At 44.9% G+C, this 19,037-nt stretch overlaps 1 protein-coding gene across 10 annotated transcripts in view; it reads left to right on the top strand.

The window, feature by feature from the left end:
- Positions 1-19,037, top strand: part of FOXP1 (forkhead box P1) — a 389,603-nt gene that overhangs the window by 5,936 nt on the left and 364,630 nt on the right. The window lies entirely within an intron of this gene.

The raw sequence follows: 19,037 nt of genomic DNA, 5'->3' as shown, positions 1-19,037 counted from the left end.
CCTCTCGTTGACCCTCCCTGTGCTGTTTTTAAAACATCTCCATTTTAGTGCCTTGAAATTGCAATTAAGTTGTAGTAATTTAAGATTATTGCGAGAGTGCAAAGGGCAGTAGAAGCTCTTTAGAAGTCTCATCTCAACACTTAATGCTACCCAGTCAGGGGGTTAAATGAGTTTCCTCGATGTGAGTACTTAAAGTAACTAAATCGTAAACAAAATTTATGCTATATTCTGACAACTAATAATCTATTTAAATTACATTAAAGTATGTGTGTGAAAATTTAATTAAAGACAGAAATACTGTCAAGCCCTGTAAATATCTTGACAGATCTACTGAAATGGAACCTATATCGTAAAATATTTACATATATCTGATAGGGTACAGTGTTTCTGGGAGTGCTATTCTGAAACTCATTGCGGGTTTTTTTCCTCCCCAGTTTCCTGTTCAATTGCAATGGTCTCGGAAAGCAACACAAATAAATACCCAGAATGTTTTATTCGGATGATTCTCCAGTGTATTGTTTACTGCTAATCGCTCTCTCTGTACAATACTTGTCACTGTTGTGTTTTTATTAGAAGTGCCTATTTCCTCAGAAAGTTCGTTTAGCACTGCTGTTAATTCAGAGGCGTGCTGAGAGTGCAGGCTCCTTCTGCAGCGGGATGATGTGTAGTATTTGCAGTGTGGCAGCGCTGGATGTGCAATCTGTAAGTCAACCTTCTTCTGAATGTCTGGCCCAGAGCACGGTGCTGCAGGGTCTCTTGCACTGTTGTGACCGTTGATTTAATTGATTTTTCTGGTAGAAAGAGCTCATGACCTTTTTTTTTCCCAAATTCTTGCAATATATATGGAAGCATTTTCCGGAGTGCTGGTATGTGCACTTGCTGCGCAGGACCCTTCTTGCTGGTGTGACCGCGGTGCATCTCCTTTGTGGTACGTGGTCCAGACTCCTTTCAAGATGAGGAACATTTTGCCCTGGATAACACTGGGTCTGACTGAAACTTCAGCTGGAATTTGGTCCTTCTTAAAACCCATCCACTGCGGTTCTGCATGTGGCTAGAGGTGGGAGATTTTGCGGGGAAGGTGCGGGATGAGCCGTGCTTGTTCATCACCTGGTCATGGCTGGGGCAAACTCCTAGCTCTCCTTGGCTGGGGTGTACACCCCTGGAGCCACAGGGTTGCAGGAGGAGGAGGGTGAGGATTTGGGCATGGAGTGAAGGGTGGGATGGGAGCGTGGTGCTGGGGGTGCTGGGGAGCCCGGGCTGGGCTGGGCACTCGGGTGCTGAGCACCGCCAGCCCGACAGAAGGTGGCACAGTTCGGCAGGTTGGCTGGAGCCTCTAATGGCATCGTTAGTTTTCCCCTCTTCACCAGACATTTCCTTTCATGTTGGATCTGAGTTTTAGCTGTACTTCCCGATCAGTCTTGTCATCTTGTTGCTAACAATTAGGGTCAAGTGTCTTTCCTTGGGCTCTCCGCAGTCTTCGTGGTGGTGTCCCTCCCCCAGCTCCTAGCCTAAGCTGTTTGTTCATTAATTAGTAGATCGGGCATATTAACACATCAGTAAACTGGAGTAGTCAGACTTCCCAAGGCATCTCGGGAAACCCTCTCCGGTTTTATGTGACCGGACGTGCACTATTGCTGATTTAGATAGCGGAGCCGATGATGCCAAAGTGTTGTTAAGAGAGAGATAAATAGAGAGAGCCCAGCAGTAAGCAGAATGTCATGTCTCTATTAAAAAGCTTGTGATAAAGGAAGATAAAATGGTGAGGGGGGATTGCTGGTGTGTTCAGAGCTGCTGCTAAACATCTGATCACAAAAATCGATGCCGAATTCCCCTTCCTGCAAAACACTTGCCCGCAGAATTAATGTCTGAGCCTGGGTTTGATTGCAGTGAGCGGTGGAGCCCTGAAAGGACTTTTGTTCTTGCCAAAAAGGCGGCTGGGGGTTCTCTGGGATTCGGGAGCTGTCTGAGCTGGGATTCAAACATCCCTCCCCGGTTCCCTTTGAAGTGGCTGCCCCTCTTCTGCAGCGACACGGTCTTCCCGGGATGCTGATGAAGTTATTCCAGGCTTGCGCCGGGGCTTGTTGCTCTGTGCTGTCTTGTACCTTGATTTCCCTGATGCCGTGGCCACCTGCATTTCTGTTGGTTCCTGTCTGGAGGTTATTCATGGCAGAATAAAAACGATGCAGGTTTTTGTATATTTGAGTTGTCTTCTCGGCCGGGTGCAGGGGTTGTACTGCAGAAGTGAAAAATGTAACAGATTATAAAGAAATGAGTGGTCGCAGCAGACAAGAGGGGAGCGATATTAATTTTACTGGTTCTGTAATGAAACATGCAATAACGTTAAATCATTGCAGCCTTGTTTGCTGAAAGGATGTTAATTGTTCCATTAAGAAGGATTAAGTAATTAACTGATACTTCTTTAGGAACCAGTGTCAGTTTTAAAAAGCATCTTCCTAGTGTCGCACAGGGAATGCGAAGCTTATGTTTCTTTCTGCTACTAGAGAGCTGGAAGGTGAGCATGAGTGGGACACCTCTTCCCAAGAAACTTCTGGGAATGCCAAGGGAGCAGAAGTAATGTTTATTTCTTGCAACAAAAATGTGCTGTTCTAATAGTCTTTTGATTGCAAGGTTGTCTTTTATGACTCTTGTCAGCTGGGCTCGTTGCAAGCCTTGTTTCAGGAGTAGTCTGTTTGGGATTAAGAAGTTAAAACCTTGAAGCGTTCATCCTGGTGCTTGCATTTTTATATTTTTATTAATAATAGCTTTTATGTTGTAATAGTAAGCTTGCAGACAGTGAGTCATGAATTCTGTCTTCCATGAACCTCGTGACAAATTTTTGTTAGCTGGTCAGGCAGCTCACTTAGCTCGTCCAGCCCAGTTCCCACGTTTTATACTTGAGCTGGAAAGAAAAATTCCATGAAAATCAGTGGTGTAAATCCTGCTTTCCTTCTCTAGCAGAAATCCCCTTAAAAGCAGTGGCAGTGCAGGGGGCCATGGAGCATCATGGAGCAGCTCCTGGCGTTGGGCTCTTTGGAGGACGTTGAAGCCGGATTTGGGGCAGGATGCGGCCAGCAAGGCTTTTGACGTTGGCTGATGCTCAGTGAGGTCAAAAGTGCATTTTGGAGAGGGTGTGCATGCAGATGGAGGAGCAGGTGGGCAGAGGAGAACAATGACAATATTTTTCACTGTTTCATTTTTGAAGGATCACATTGAAGCCCCTGGACGGTGCGAGGCGCAGGGGCTGGGGAAGCATCTGTGTTAGCGCTTCTGCATCCTGTGCTCCCGAGCTCGCTGCCTTTCTTCCAGGGCTTGATCTGTTTTTTTGCCTCAACGGAGATCGCAGAATTTGGCATCAACCTCATCGAATTGCTGCCATTTCTCATATAAGGGCCCCGACTTGTAATATTGCAGTTAGTGATACTGAAACTATACCCAAACCAAAATTTTCTCTGAGTGATATGAATTCTGCTGGGCAAATAGCATAATACAGTGGCACCAATTGCATTAGTATTGATACTTTCTGCTTTCGTAACTGCTCTACTTCTCAAATAGGGCTCCTTCAGACAGTATCATGCAAACTCTGTTGATCAGTGTACTGTAAATTACTCCTCCCCCTTGAGTGAATGTCATAAATAGGTGTATTTCTGGGTGTAGTATATAAAATAGCCAGATTTTGCTTTGGTTATGTGGCCTAAGCTCCAGGTACCTCTGTTGAAATCACAGGAGCTTACTTGGGTGGACTGAGTTTAAAAAACCATAAATTTAAAAAAATCAGTTTGGCTCAGAGAATAAAATCTTCATGCATGTAACATATAATAAGAATCTATCTGGATGTTTGTACGGAACATCATAGCCTATATCTACCTTGGCAGATTTAAAGGAGAGATTTTTCTCAGTAAGTTTTTTAGTAGTAATAATGTATTAACAACTTCAGTAATTTATTTTAATCAGAGAGTTTTGTTAGTTTTAAATGATCTGCCTGTGCATCGATGTTCAGATAATGTAGGTTAGGTTTGTAAAGCTCCTGAGTTGTACGTTTGTAAATGTGAAAATGTATGTTTCAGTGATAAATTACTTGATACTTATAAGGCTTTGAAAGAGGAATGTCCAAAGTATGCAGCATAATTATTGTTTGTACAAGTATTTTAGAGTTATTCTCCGGCTAACCCATCTGAGTTTTCTGGAGGCCAGTAGTGTAAAGAAAGGTGGTCTTATTCAGGAAACCTTTCTGATCTGTCATTTCAGTTACAGGATTTAACTGAGAATGGCAGAAACTCATCTTGGTATATTTTAGCTGATGTCGTACTGTGTACATTTGTTCTGATTTTTTTTTTTTTCTTCACTGCTATAAAAGCAGTATCTACAGCACTTAAAAATACTGTTTCATAAAAGTTGAAATGGAACATTGCCTGTGAATTAAACTAAAATATCTTAAGCCTATCCAGCATATTCCTAGCGTTAAACAGTCAGAGAAGACTAGATAGTTCCTATTTATTTTTCAGATTGGCTGGAATATGGTCTTTCTGGAAAAGGGACGTCGGACGGTTGAAGGGGAAATCTGATTTTTCAGCGAATGCTTTATATTTGCTGAGGAATTCTGATTGTGCAGAGGTGTGTTGCATGGAAATGGAAATTTATAACTAGGATTTTTAGGGATTGTGATAGATGCCATTAAATAGAAGCACACTCATAGAGAGGTAAACTAGTAAATCTGAACAAACTGAAAAATAGCTATAGGCGTCTGTCTCTGTTATCAAACTTGCTGCATAAGCCAGAGTTTATGCACTGTGATAATGCTAATGACCAGCAGAGCCAATGATGCATGACTGGAGGAAATCAGTGGTATAATCGGAGAAAGTTATCAGGTTTTTGTCATTAAATATTAGTGATAAATAATACACTTCATTTTGAGTAGATAGGACGTATTTAATTCTGATGTGGAGAGTTTCAATTTAATAAGGGGCATTGCTGAGTAAAATGATAATCTTTTGTAATTTAAAAGGAAAAATAAAAATGCATTTGTTTCAGCATAATCTCCTGGCAGCCGCCGTCCACTGCTGTTTGTCTTCACTGGTGTCTGATAGTGAGGAATATCTTCGCAGCTATTTGAGATGGCTGTTTATAGCAGGGTGTTTTATCTAAGTTACTAGTTCCTGCAACACAGAACTAATTACATGAGACCAGAATCAAAGGGGATCTGTTTAGTGTAGGCTAAGTATCTTCTTTCATTTTCTGCTTAAAAGTGTGAATATTGTAGCAAATCTAAACTGTGTGCTCCATGCATTGGCTCCCCTAGAAAACAATTCGCCTGTCCAGGCAGTAACACAAGGGAAGGGACGAGGACAAAAGATACAGATTAATTAGATCTCATTTTGTAAGTTATCTTTTAAGTCAGTGGGAGAACAAGGAAGAGAAGTATAGCTTAAACTGAAGTAAGAGGGATATTAATAGTCTCTATAAAGGACAGTTTGCACCAGGAAAAAAAAAAAATCTGGTTGGCTTTTTTTAGCGAAACAGGCTAACACCCAGTGTAAATCTGTGTCATTAACTGAGGCAGTGCGTGATTTTTAGAGCGTCGCTTTTCCTCTTGTGAGCCTTTGCCTGCGGAGGCTTGTCCCCTGGGCTAGAAGCAGATGCAGTACAGGATCTACCTTGGGGAGACGTCGCTTGCCAGCTGCAGGACCTCTGCCTGGGTCAGCCCACCGCCCCGTTTAAGCAGATACCACCAGTTTTGCCCAACGAGTGGCTTTGTAACGTGGCCAGGATCTTCCCACCGCCCCTCGGAGTCGTGCTCGAACGCAGAATCTCAGCTCGAGTTTCCAGAATTAGATGGCACAGTGAGTAAACACAGCGTACTTGCCAGTTCTCACATCCTCTTTTGCAGCGAGTATTGCAGCAAATCCTGCAGGTTTGACTCATCTCCGAAGTTCTTCACTGATTTGAAACAGATCTTGACTGCCTTATAAGAAAGAGCTGGAAGTCTGGCTGCAGCTCCTGAGCGGACAGTCCTTCTGTACGTGAGTGCAGTATGCTCGAGTTGGCCTCTGCATAAACTTGGGCAGCTCTGAGTAACTTTAGCTGGAGTTATGTGCCTGTATCTAAGGGTAAAATTTGGCCTGCAGTCATCCTTTATTGAAAGCTTTATGGAAATACTTTTGTTCTCACTACACACAAATATTTACATTCTGGTGGGAAGATTTTTTTTCCCCTTCATTTCTTTGTTGTTCTTTTTTCCTGCTCTATGCTATAAGCACGAGGAGGGGGTGGAAGATATTATGCATAATGCCCTGTCAGTTTAGAAATAATATTCAGGTTTTCAACTTGTATTTCTCATAGGTCCAAAAGAAAAAAAAATAATCTGCCAGTATTGAAAACACTGTCTACTCGTCTGATTGCAGTGAGCCGTCCAGGGTAGGACGGGGATTCTGCTTAATGCTGTGGGTAAATTAGAACGGGAAGGGCCTACAGAGCAGAAAACTTTTCTGGGTAAATAGAAGTAGTGTCAGGTGCAGCCCCCATTTTAAGAACAGCATGTCTTAATGTTTCTGCTCATCGTCATTGAATCACCTCCGCATGTCAACCTCTGCCTGGTGGATGCTCTCAGCAGATTGAGGAGGAGGACACATTGCTCTGCAAGTGCATTACAATGGTCCACACGTGTGCCGTGACTCAAGCGCGCTCACAACTTCATGACACGTATTGAATGAGAATTGTTTCCTTGGAAAGCCTTTATCTCCTTTGCTTTTTTCTGAGATGAAAGCTGACACTGCTTTCATAGACTATTTGACAGTGTGCTTGGTGCTGTATAGAATGAGGGCTTGGTTCGCGTTGGAGCTAAGTAGATTCAGGAGGCAGCTGCTGTGGTGACAGATCTGCCTGCTTGTCCCTGGATGCTTCCCATCGTGTCCTCTGCGCCTTCAGCTGGCTCCGCCTGACCACGAGGTGAGACCATGCAGGAAGCTAGACCAGCAGAAAACTTAACTTAAGCAAGAAAAAGTGTTTTCTGCCAGTTGAGCATCCTCACTGGGCTCTTTGGAGGTCAGAGGAGGGACCGAGGGGGTCAGGGCCACCACCTTGATAGACCTCTGGTTTCTTTTGGTGGCTTCACTGCAATGTGAAACCTGGGCAGAAGGCTTTGTGTGTGGACCTGCTCTTCTCCCCCTGGGCAGAGGAGTTCTCCTTGCCCAGGTACCCTCAGGCATGCTCCCAGCAGTGCCTTCTGATGAGACCACCCCGCCAAAGCTAATGCAAGTACAGGTTTTCATTTAATTGTAATTTAATGGTGCTCCCTAAGTGCCAGGTACTAAAGTCGTTAACGTGCACGTACTGAAAAGCCTGGCATCATGTTCTCTTTGGGCTTTCTTCTTCCCTGTTAGCAGTAGATGATGAGCTGGTCCAGAGGCTGGATATCTTTGATAAGGGCACTGAGAGATATCCAGGTTACTAGTTGCTTTGTTGCTTGTTTTTGTACTACTTATCTGTGTGATAAGCAAATACAGCTGCACATAAAATTTGGATAAAACTGCGTCCAGCCTGCTAGCTAACTTTTGAGTTAAAGAACAGCAGTTGATAAGAAGAGAGATGGCCAGAGCTCAGCCACATCACACGGGTTTACACCAAAAAGGGTCTGACCCGTAGCCTCTGTTCACTCAGCACTGTGTGAGATGTACACGTTGGGTACGTTGTGGTGCGAAGGCAGCCGGGCAGCGCGGCTGCTGGCGTTTGTCCGTGCAGGGACAGCCATGCGCAGAGCCGCTGGCTCCGTCTGCGGCCGGGCCGCCTGTGAACCCAGGTGTTGGCATGGATGGTCGTTAGCGTGGCGTGGGGCTTGCTCAGGCTTATATTGGGGGTTTGAGTAAAGTTTTAAATACGGTTTATGCTTTTATTGCTTCTGAAATGGGTGCAGGTGCATGTTAGCAGGAAGTGAAACTGGAGGAGCCCTGAGGGAGCCTCGCTCGAGCTGTGCCAGGCAGGTACAGCCTACGAGTGTTATCACCTTACTGATAATCTGGCATGGTGTCGGCATTCACACGTGTCACGGGGATCATGGGGGTGAAGTCATGCCGCAGTTTGGCAGGGACCTAATCGCTCTACCAGGTGATACGGGCAGGCTGTGTGCTTGGGGCTGGTCTCCATGCCCATGCTGGGGCATCTTCTCGCTTGGCTGTCCCCACGCATCGAGGGAGGGGACCAGGAGAGTGCTTTGGGGGGGTTAGCACCACAGAGCGGCATTGTGGGGTGTCCCTGACTTTATCCAAGCCTTGCTGCGTAACCGGCGTCTCCTGATGAGGTGGGGTGAGGCTGGTCCGTGCCCCATGTGTTTTCCTTCAGAGCCAATGGATAATTTTGAGGAAGGCTGAAAACGGAAATGTTGGTGATGTGAGGACAGACTGGGTGGCTGCTGGATGGGGCTGCACCCACGCAGCTGTGCTGGAGGAGGCTGGCTGCGGCGTGCCTGGGGAAGCGAGACCCAGACAAGACCAGCACCCGGCTGCCCACCCTGGGGCCTCCCTGGTGTTGCAAAGTTGTCTGCGTTCTTCAGCTGACGGCCTGTCAACTACCCGTTTTTTGCATTGTCTTGTTGAGGAATTTGAATGTGCAGTCTGTGAAGTGAGGCATCAAAGCGTTAACCCTCACTTTTAATTATTACCTTTAGTTTTGGAAAGGAGTAGCAGTCAGAATAAAATACTTTGTAAGAATAAAATGCTTATCGCTCACCTTTTCCTCCTCCTTGGTTTGTGCCTAGCTTGAGTTGCCAGGTCTCCCCAGGGATGTGTGATGTGCAGGCAAGCAGAACCGCAGTCCTGGACCGCTCCTGTCCTCACCCTGTCTCTTCACCGAGTGCTGAGGTTTCATATTCTGCATGTGCAATTATACATACTCCTAAATATTGCTCACCTCGTGTTAGGGTTATTCACTGTTTATTCTTAGGTGTCAACACCACACCTGATTGGAGCTTTAACTGCGTTCCATGCTCCTACATTTTTCCCTCTCCTCCAGGACCAGTTGGAGGGTTTGTTGAAGGGAAGGCCCAAGGCAGCACAGTGCTACCAGGGTATGGTCTGTCCTGCTTTCCAGGCTGCACACACAGCGAGTGCCTGGAAAAATGTCCCTACAAGTCATTACGAATTAAGCATCGCAGACAGAAGCAGAGATGAAGCTCTGTGAGGAGATCTGTGACTTGATCCAAGAATTATGTGATGTGCAAAGATGGAGAGAAAAGCAAACTTCTCATCCAAGACGTGGAGGCTGTGGTGCTCCTGCCCCAGGGTGCTCCGGTGCAGCCGTCTGAAGGCTGCTGAGATCTCCACCGTCCCACCCGTGCTCCAGCCAGTGCCTGTCGCTGTAGTGACACAGCCAGGAAACCCCATGCAAGCCCTGGTTGTCGTTGAAGTTGCCTGTGGTTGCTGGCAGCTGAAGCTGGTGCTACAAAGCAGTGAATTTCCCAGTAACTAGCTAGCAAGAAAATACTGTGGATCTGCATGTATTCCCCACACCGGGATATGCCATGTTTGTTACCATGAAGGTAAGTGAGGTAGACCCCATTTTCTCCAGTATGGCGGAACACTCTTTATGAGTGCACTCAATTTTACTCCATTTTTCACAGCAGGCCAGCAGCAGAACCTCTGAAGGTGTAGCTGTGATGACAGCTAGTGCTGCAGGACACCACAGAGCTTGTGGGTTAGAGGCGTTTTGATAGGTGACTTGGAGCTCTGCTGTGCCATGATGGCAGCAGGTCTCTGCCCACCCACCCCGTGTACTGTGATGGTGTGACTGCATCGTGGTGGAGAGTTACTTCGTGATAACCCATCAATGAATGAAGTGCTCTCTGGAGACCCTGAGCACCCTGCCTCTCAGTCCTTGGGGACTCTGTGTGCACTGTATGCCACTGAGTATGTCTGTTACATGAGTGGGAACGTGCAGGAGGAGGCTGAGACTTCTGAATGGCAAAAATTAGTCTGAGGAGGAGAAATTAATAGGAGAAGGCAAATGCAGAAATCCTGCATTCACACGGCTCGTTATCCAAACCTGCCGTCATGGCAAAGAAATGGGAGGAACCTCCACTGGCAGCTGGGATGTTCGATGCTAACAGTGTAGGCTACATCTTCCAACCTGCTCTGAAAAAAAAATAAATTAGGCAGTGGTTGATTACCTCTTGGTTTTAAATAAGTGTAGTATTGAGCGCAAATTAAAAACAACCTTGAAACTGTGCAGATTCATAAAACTGTACACTGGGATTTTAAAAATTACCTCCATTGGAATCCTGGAAGCATCTGTTACATAATTAATGCACTTAAAAATATATTCTATTTATGATTAATCCAGGACTGTAGTGTGTGCTAGTTAAATGTCTGGATCCCAGGGTGCAATGCGAGGAAAGAAATGCAGTTGTAATCTATTTGACGGTTATAGGAAAGGACATTTGCTACAAATAAATACATTTTCCTTAGTCTTTTTATTTGTCAGGGCCAAGCTTATGTCTGTTGTGCTGAGTTTGTTGACTGGTAAATGTTTCGAGATTTATGCTGATAATTCTGTAGATCTACTGGAAAAAATAACTCAAGAATAATTAGGGAGATTGACCATACAGTAATGTACCACATGTGTGACAGCGTTACTGGGTTGATGATCTTGGGTATGGTATATGCAATTAAAAGTGCTAAGGCTCAGTACCGTGAAGCTTTTCAAACACTCTGAGATACACAAATGCTTTAGGGGATGCATGTTTCCCAAAGGATAACTTGCCAAAGTTACTGGATGCCTTGGGTCTCCTCTCCAGAGAAGTATTTCAGGCTGAGACCTCCTGGGTGAGAGTGGTGGAGTAGGCACAGCAAGCACAAGTACAACTTGACAAACCTCATCCTGCACAGATTTTTTTTTTTTTTTTTTTTAATCAGGAGGCTCTATAGCCTTATTTTTTTGGAGGCTTTTGAGTTGGCATTCAGCCACCAGGTCCTAGGACAGTTTGAGGCATCGCATTTCCGCTGACAGATTTTTCTCTCTGCCCTCTGTTTCTGTTCCCTTTTTTTTGTGTCCCCTTTCATCTGACCCCTGTCTTGTCAGGTTGGTGCAGGATCACGTCGTGTAAAACCCTATTCTTTTTCCATCTTATTTTCGTTACTGTTTTGTAAGAGTCTGCAAGCTGTTACGATTGTCAGTCGTCCTGTTGTGTTCCAGGGTGGCGGTCCCATGTTGTGGGGGGCTGTGAGTCCTGTATTTTCCAGCCCGTCTCTGGCTGGCTGAGCATCCCGGCTGCAGCGGCAAGAGCTGCATGGTGCCGTGGAAACCTATAAATATGCACCTTTCCAAATGATTATTTTTTTAAGTGAACAATGGTCATGTGAGTTGGCTCAGGGAGCATTTTGAGATTGAGTACTGCAGGTCCCATGGCACCTGGTCTATCCTGTATTGCTGCTGGGTTATTAGAAAGGTTACCCATATTGTAACCATATGTGCTCTTCGATGTACCTGCCTGCCTTGCTGTCAGCGGCGTGCCAAGGCATGGCACAGTGTGGAGGCTGGCACCTCTACCTGTTGGGCTCTGCCTTAGTGCTCTAGACCTGCAGTGGAGACAAGATAGGGGTGGGGAGGGGAAAACAGTTGTCTCCCACTTGCCTTTGATGTCTCCATGCCGGGCCGTGTGGTCTTTTGGCACTGTACCTGGTAGGGATGCTGGGGGCATCATTGCAGATTGCCCGTTGCAGAGACGTGCAGCGTGTACAGCAGCCTGACTCTGCTCCGGCGCCTGCTCCCCGAGGCTGTCTGCATACTGGAAGCAAGTTACTAATGAACTCAGCTTTCCACTTACTATCGGTTGTCTTAAATTGTTTCTGCACTTCAGAGTCCCTGACGTCCCTTCAAAATGTAATGAGGGAGGAACGAGCCTGGTTTTGTGAAAGACGGGAGACGCTGTAGCCTGTCTCGAGAAAACTCTTGCCCATGGACTGTGCTCTTGGCTCTTCCTTGCCATTAATCTCGATGGAAACATTACTTCTGACTTCTCTCACTGTATAATGCAAGCCCTTGTTACCTTTGCTGTGTAAAAGCGTACTCAGCATGGGCTTTTCCTGTAGTCCTGAAGAGAGATGGATGTTGAGATACGTGTGTGCCAGACTGTATTTCTAGCAAATTGGGACTAAAAAAAAAATTGATTACTATTGCTAACTTAATTTTCTGCAAACTAAAGAGCCCCAAAGAGAAACCCACTTCAAAAGCTCTTTGTTTCTTTTTTTTTTTTTTTTTTAAACAAAGGATATGTTCTAGCTGTATTTCAGTGGTCTAGGGTTTCAGCCACTTTCTTTGATACCGATTTGTGTGAAAGCAGTTGTGTCAGACAGAAGGAAATGATAAAATCTATGAATTAAGGCAAAGGATGAGAAGGGCAGTGGGTAGCATGAAATGGAGATGTGTTCGGATCTTATGAGCAGACCCCAGTTCCTCTGCTCATTACGGGCCAGGTCGGTGATGTTTGGCAAGTTTAATGGATTGGGGTGGGTGGCTGATAAAAACAAAGAATAAGATTTTAGGGAAAAGCAGAATCTTGTGACTACAGTAGTGCAAGTTTATTTTTAGAACTTGATTGCATTTGAGTCGCTAGCATTAGAAAAACTTTTTAGCTCACATTATACCGTGATTTTCTTTATTTTATTTTTAAAGTGGAAATTTTGCAAGCTGACGTTTTGCAGCATGCGTAGTACGATTTGGCTGACAGCATTGTCTGGCAAAAGAAATAACCAAATTATTATTCAGTCATGGGTTTTTAACAGCCGCAAAGCAAGTGGATGTTAACTAAATGATGCAATTTATTCCCTTCCTGCTTATTGCCAGCTTGCCTATTACAGAGAGACTGCCAGCTTTAAATAAGTGGTACCCAGATGGTAGTCGCATGACGCCCACTTGGTTACAGAGCCTAAGCAGGGAATAACTCGGCAGCCACTACAAGCTGTGGGTCAATTGAGGGGGAATGCCTGTTGCTTCACAGTTTTGCATATGTAAATCTGTTAATGTTATGTCAGTATTGTGCGGTCTAAACACAAGCATTGCCTTTCTCTGGGGCCCAGATGAACTTGGATCGCCGCCCAGTTAATGAGGAGCCGAGTGCGGAGCGGCAGTCGGAGGCTGCCGCCGCCGTTTGCTTCCTCGGCGTGAACTCGCCGCATCCCGGATGCTCTCCCCCGGCACTGCTGCCCGGGGCCGGCCAGGCCAGCCAGAGCGATGGGGCGAATGGCCCCTCTATTTTTAGCCCCGGCACGGAAGAGGGTTGGCTTGGCCCGGCTGACGTTTTCTTTCTGTCTGCCACACTTCTGCGCTCGCCTTCATCGACTGCAGATGTGGCGCGCAGCCGCCTCCGAGAAGTCATGAACTGTGTCGTCTGCGCCCTTTAACAGCCAACATCTGCTGTGGCTGCCTGATGGAAGCGGCATGGAAACAATTTTGGGGAGAGCGCTGAAGTTTGGCCCTACAGACGATTACTTTATATTAATTGCATCGAGATAGTTACCGTACGAGTCGGGTTTGAAGCCGATCCCCTCCCCTTTTTATTATTGTTTTAAAAGCAGTAGTTAAAATTGTTTGACATGGGAATGCTTTTTATTGTTGATCATTTCTGGTTCTGAAAAGTTTATTACAATGGGTGAAAACAACAACCAAAAAAACCCATAAAAAGCTGGGGCTGTAATGTGCTTAAAGGCTAAAAAAGTACCAATAGTGTTGATTTAACCAAAGAAAATGTTCCTGGAGGTATTGTAAATTTTATGTGCCAGATGAAAAGCATTAAGTGTGTTATTTTTCACGAAGGAAAAACATTCTGATTTTAACCATTTTGTAAATTATATTAATGCCGTAATACGGCTTAAAAAGTCTTGGGCCTGTTCCAGGAGCGCTCGCCCCGTGAGCAGGTCCCACAGGGGTGCGGGTCAGGGGCCCTGCCTGGAACAGGGTTGGGTGCAGCGGCTTGACAGGCAGAAATCTCTCTTTTTGGGTAAAGTGCTCTGTTGTTGCTTTATTTTTCCTTTTCTTCTTTTTTGGAAGTTGCAAGTGAGTATTTTAAATGCAGCAAGAGTAAAACTGAGGGAGAAAATAAGCTGCTTTGGAATGTAGCAGAAAGCTGAGATGCTTCAGTATTTTATCTTTATTTTGCTAATTATTTGTCATGGAGATCTGAGTTGATTCCCTGAGATTTCTTTTAAGCCTCTTAAGAGTAATTTTTTTGGCTAATGGTAATTTTCCTCTGCTTGATGTTCCCCGGCCAGAGTGTTGCGGTGCTGCTTGCTGGCATGGCTGGAGAAATAAGCTCTGGGTTCAGAATGTGGACTGGCAAGGGGAAAAAGTGATGAGGAAAACCAGAGGCCCTGTAAGTGCCATAGGGATTGTGTGGACGGTTTATAACTTGGAGGCAAGTCTGTCATCCCCCATCGCTTGGGCTGGGATGGGAATTTGTCCAGCAATTGCCCTTTTTGATGGAAAATTAGTTAGCAGTTGTTGAAGGGCCTGTAGCAAATTCTTACACAATAAAGGTAAATCAAGCTAGGCATTGGTTTATATGTGATTTTTTTCAGTTCCCTATATTAGCGTGAGAACTATAGCTTACCCTACTGAAAACTTAATTAGGCAAACAGAATGCTATGTTAGCAGACACTTACAAACCCAATGTGCTCAGTACTAGATTCAAATAAGTTAATAAGAGTTATATTAGGTGTTTCTAATGGTACTTTCCATTTTTAAAAATAAATGCTGTCTTTGGTAATAAGCCACCCATACCTTTTTGTGTAATAGTTTAATTGAAAGGCTTGATTGTGTCCATTTAGTCACAGAGGATCCCTTCTGCTGTGCGGTATGTTAACGCAAGTCTCTTTGTACCCCTTATATTTGGATGTGTGATGTAAAGCCCCTATAGGAGAAAACAAATGAGAGAAAGAAATAGTCTGTGTGGAGTACACTCAGAAGAGCCAACAGACATGAGCAGAATGAATCTTCAGAGTTAGTGTGGGTGTAGGGGTGCATGCATGTTTGTATGTAATGTATTTAAAGTGCCAGTAGCTTATGCCTTTTGAAGGCTTAAGATCATAGCTGTCATATTAGCTATACCATTTCCAAAAATAATGCCAGGAACAGACTGATACTGATCGTTTAAAAAAGCATCATTATTCTGTGATACTTTTTTGGGGCTTCTAACATCCCCACTTAAAACAGGTGTTTCCATGCAGTGTTCCTCAAAAATTGATTGCTGAAAGGATTTTGATTCCAAACTGAAGGTATTTTCTTAGGGTTTTTTTCCTCCTAGAAGACAGAATGACAAGGGGAGAAGGGAGGAACCTTCTTATTTTCTTTCTTCTTCGTTTCAGCAAATAGATTTTTGGACAAAGGACATTAACATAAAGCCTGCAAATTTAAGCTGGCAGTCAGAAGTTTGGGACTCCATAACTAATGCTCCACCATTTTCTCCATGTCTGCGTGCTTCTGTCTACAAAGTGGGAATAAAAGTTGCCATGTTAAGAGGCTGCTAAAGGATTTAAATAATGCTTGTGAAGTGCTGAGGTCATCTCATATAGGATGTTTTGATAACAGAAAGAATCAGTGTCTTCAACCAGTCTCAGCCTCAACATGCCTGCTCTGTTGGTGTGATGCAGTGGGTCTGTGGTGTTTCTTAACAGTGATTTTTGTACTGTTGTAACTGAAAATGCCTGGGTTTGTGCCACCAAGCAGAACTGCCAATGGTTGCAGACTTTAAAACATTTCTTTAACATCAGTAAAGCAGCACTTATTTGTTATGACGTTGATACAGATCATGGCATGTGTGCCGCCTTGAAACTTACTCTAGGCTAATGTTACATGTGGCGGGCCAGTAAATGTGTGTGTCTGTGCTGGGTATGGCAACCTTTATTTGGCAAAGAGAGCAGAGCCTGGTTACCTGATAAGGATAGTCTTGCCAGAAAATAAGTGCTACAGCAGTGTGCAAAAAAAAAAAAAGAAAAAGTAGTGCATAAAAAATGCTGTTTGTCATCATTTTATGCCCATCCCTAAACAATGAAAGCCTTCAGTGCGTAGTCCTCAGAGTAGAGCTTGAGAGGTCCTTTCGAAGCAGAGACGTTTGGGGGATTCCCTGAGAGAAGATCAGATAAGATAGTAAGTGGAGGATTGAGGCGGAAAAGTGGTTTGGAATTGCAAATGAGTGGTTTGCCCATAAGTGCTTTGGGTTGGCTGTGGTGTTTTCTGATAATATATGTATATATATATATATTTTTTTTTTATTCCAGAGATCTTGAGTAATTTTTCACCCGTCTTAAAGCTCTCTCAAAAGAGTCCTGGTTTTTCAAAGGCTGAGGATGGTTGTTCACTCCAGAGCTCTGCACGCTGATGTGAAATCACTGCTCGTTCTCTCAAGGCTCCTGATCTCGGTCTCTGATAGAGCTTCTTGCTTTCAAATGCTTTAGCATAATTCGTTGCTTTCTTGAACATTGTAGGAGGTTGAATAAATATGATTTCTACAGTATGTATGTATACATAGATATATGTATGTATATATAAAGCAATGAAACTTGGACATGCTGGGTGTTAAGCAGCTCGCCAAAAGCAACAGGAGGAACCAATGTCAGAACAGGACTTAAATTTATCTGTTGCTCACTGGTGATCCCACAGCTGGGCAGGATCCAGCTGAGCAAACTGTGATGTGGTGACTGTTCTGTCTCTTCCCACACAATGTACTTATATTGTAAAATATATATTAAAATATTTAGGGAGTTGAACATGTTTCATGTAATGAGTGGAGGATGGTAGCTTTTAGTGCATCACTCGGATCAAGCCCTTTAGACCTTGGGCAGCTCCTTCCTGATGTGAAATGTAAAGCCTTCACCTAGGAGAAAAAAAAGACTTTAGAAGTTTAATAAGTCTACCAACAGCTGGCTGCAAAGAGAGGTAAGTGGGTTTTGGGGGGTTTTGTTGTTCTTATCTATTTGTTTGGCTTGAAAGAAGCAGGAGCAGAGTGGCTGGATGGCACGGGCACGTGTCCATCCCTACCACTGACAGCACGTGTGATGGCAGGCCCAGGCAGGTCCCCAGCTGTGTGACACCTGCATGGGCTCTGTGGGGCTGGCTGCCTCGGAGGACATGGTAGGTCACCGTAGCAAAGGTGGTTGAAGCTGCATAAAATGCCCTGTTGATGCTCAGGTCTGTGGGAGCCTCGTCTGATCATTCTGGCATGTTGCCATCTTCAGCTTGTCTCTGAGTTGTGGTCCGTAGTCTGGTCCTGTGTGTCCTTGCACCTTTGCTGCTCTGTTTTTACAGAAGAAATCATTTGAGCAAAGTTTGGGCTATGCTTTCTGCCCCAGATGTGAATAGAGTGGTTTTACAGACAGCACCAGTATCCAGCTGGGGTGCTTGTCCTGCATCCCCAAATCACCTTCAACGCCTACTGTCCTCTTTCTAGTGGCCTAAAACCTACAGCTTCACTTCATCCATGAGGCAGACATGCTGTCTCAAAGCACTGGCACTCTCAAGGCTGAAGATACTGTTGGCATAACACAAGTATAATTACTGTCAGTATAATCAACAAGGATTACTGAATTGATTTCTCTTTTTTTTTTTTTTTTTCCTTCAGATGTTTAAGAAACCCCAAACTTGCATAAGAGTACATAACTTGGTAGAGTTCCCCATTGCTGGAGGCATCCTTCTGAGCTAGAGCTTGGCTTCCCCTGGAAGATGTAGGATCTTGCATGCAGTCAGTCTAGATTATGGGTAGATTGGGGATGTTGGTTGATGAGAAGCATAACATGACCTGGCAGCAATGTGCGTTTGCAGCCCAGGAACCCAGCTGTGTCCTGGGCTGCATCAAGAGAAGCGTGGCCAGCAGGTCGAGGGAGGGGATTCTCCCCCTCTGCTCTGCTCTCATGAGACCCCCCCTTCAGTGCTGTGTCCAGCTCTGGGGGCACCAACATCAGAAGGACACGGACCTGCTTGAGTGGGTCCAGAGGAAGCCACAAAGATGACCAGGGGTCTGGAGCACCTCCCCTGTGAGGACAGGCTGAGAGAGAGTTGGGAGTGTTCAGCCTGGAGAAGAGAAGGGTCCAGGGAGACATTACAGTACTTAAAGGGGGCTACAGGAAGGCTGGGGAGGGACTCTTAATCAGGGGTGTAGGGATAGGATGAGGGGTAACTGTTAAACTGAAAGAGGATAGGTTTAGATTAGATTAGATATAAGGAAGGAATTCTTCCCTGTGAGGGTGGTGAGACACTGGCACAGGTTGCTCAGAGAAGCTGTGGCTGCCCCCTCCCTGGAAGGGTTCAAGGCCAGGTTGGACGGGGCTTTGAGCAACCTGGGCTAGTGGAAGGTGTCCCTGCCCATTGGCAGAGGGGTGGAACTAGAGGATCTTTAAGGTCCCTTCCAACCCAAACCATTCTGTGATTTGGGTGAGGGTGAAAATGGCTTTAATCTTTTTGGCTAGAGTCTAAAATGAAGGTATAACCTTTTTAATGCACATGGCAGAGAAACACGTTTCTTACAGTTGTAGCTTTGGTTTTTGTTCTGTGTTCTCTTGCAAATGAGCATCCCTTTCTTTTTTCTTTTTTTCTTTCTTTTTTTTTTTTTTTAAACATGCATATGCCTCCTTTTGGAAATTCTTGTTTCCACCCAGGCACCTGCATTTTAAGTCTCTATCATGCAGATTGATTTTTCTCTTTAGACGTGTGCCATGCTGACAGGCCTAAGGCTAGAACATACTTTTTATCTGTGAAGGCTTTCTCTTGCACTTTCGCTTTGAGTAGGTGATACTTTGAGGTGAAAGCAAGGGGCTGTGCCATGCTGTTGAGAGCCAAGACCTGGGCTGCTGCTCTGGGTTGAAAGTCAGACTGTTCAGGATTCAGAAGTACTAAAAGGTTTGCATGTCTGAATGAAGGGAAGAGAGGTGGGGATTCGGAAGAGGCCTGCTTGAAGAGAGATGAGCTTAATTTCTGCATTTACTTCCATTTATTGAAATGCACAGAATCTCAAGAAAAAGGTTGAATTTTGGGGTTTGTGTCCTCATAGTCTGTGTTCTGACTTT

This window comes from Strix uralensis, chromosome 10, assembly GCF_047716275.1.
Source record: "Strix uralensis isolate ZFMK-TIS-50842 chromosome 10, bStrUra1, whole genome shotgun sequence".
NCBI classification, from domain to species: Eukaryota; Metazoa; Chordata; class Aves; order Strigiformes; family Strigidae; genus Strix; species Strix uralensis.
The sequence above is the reverse complement of the archived record's forward strand: the minus strand, read 5'-3'. Positions and strand labels throughout refer to the sequence as shown.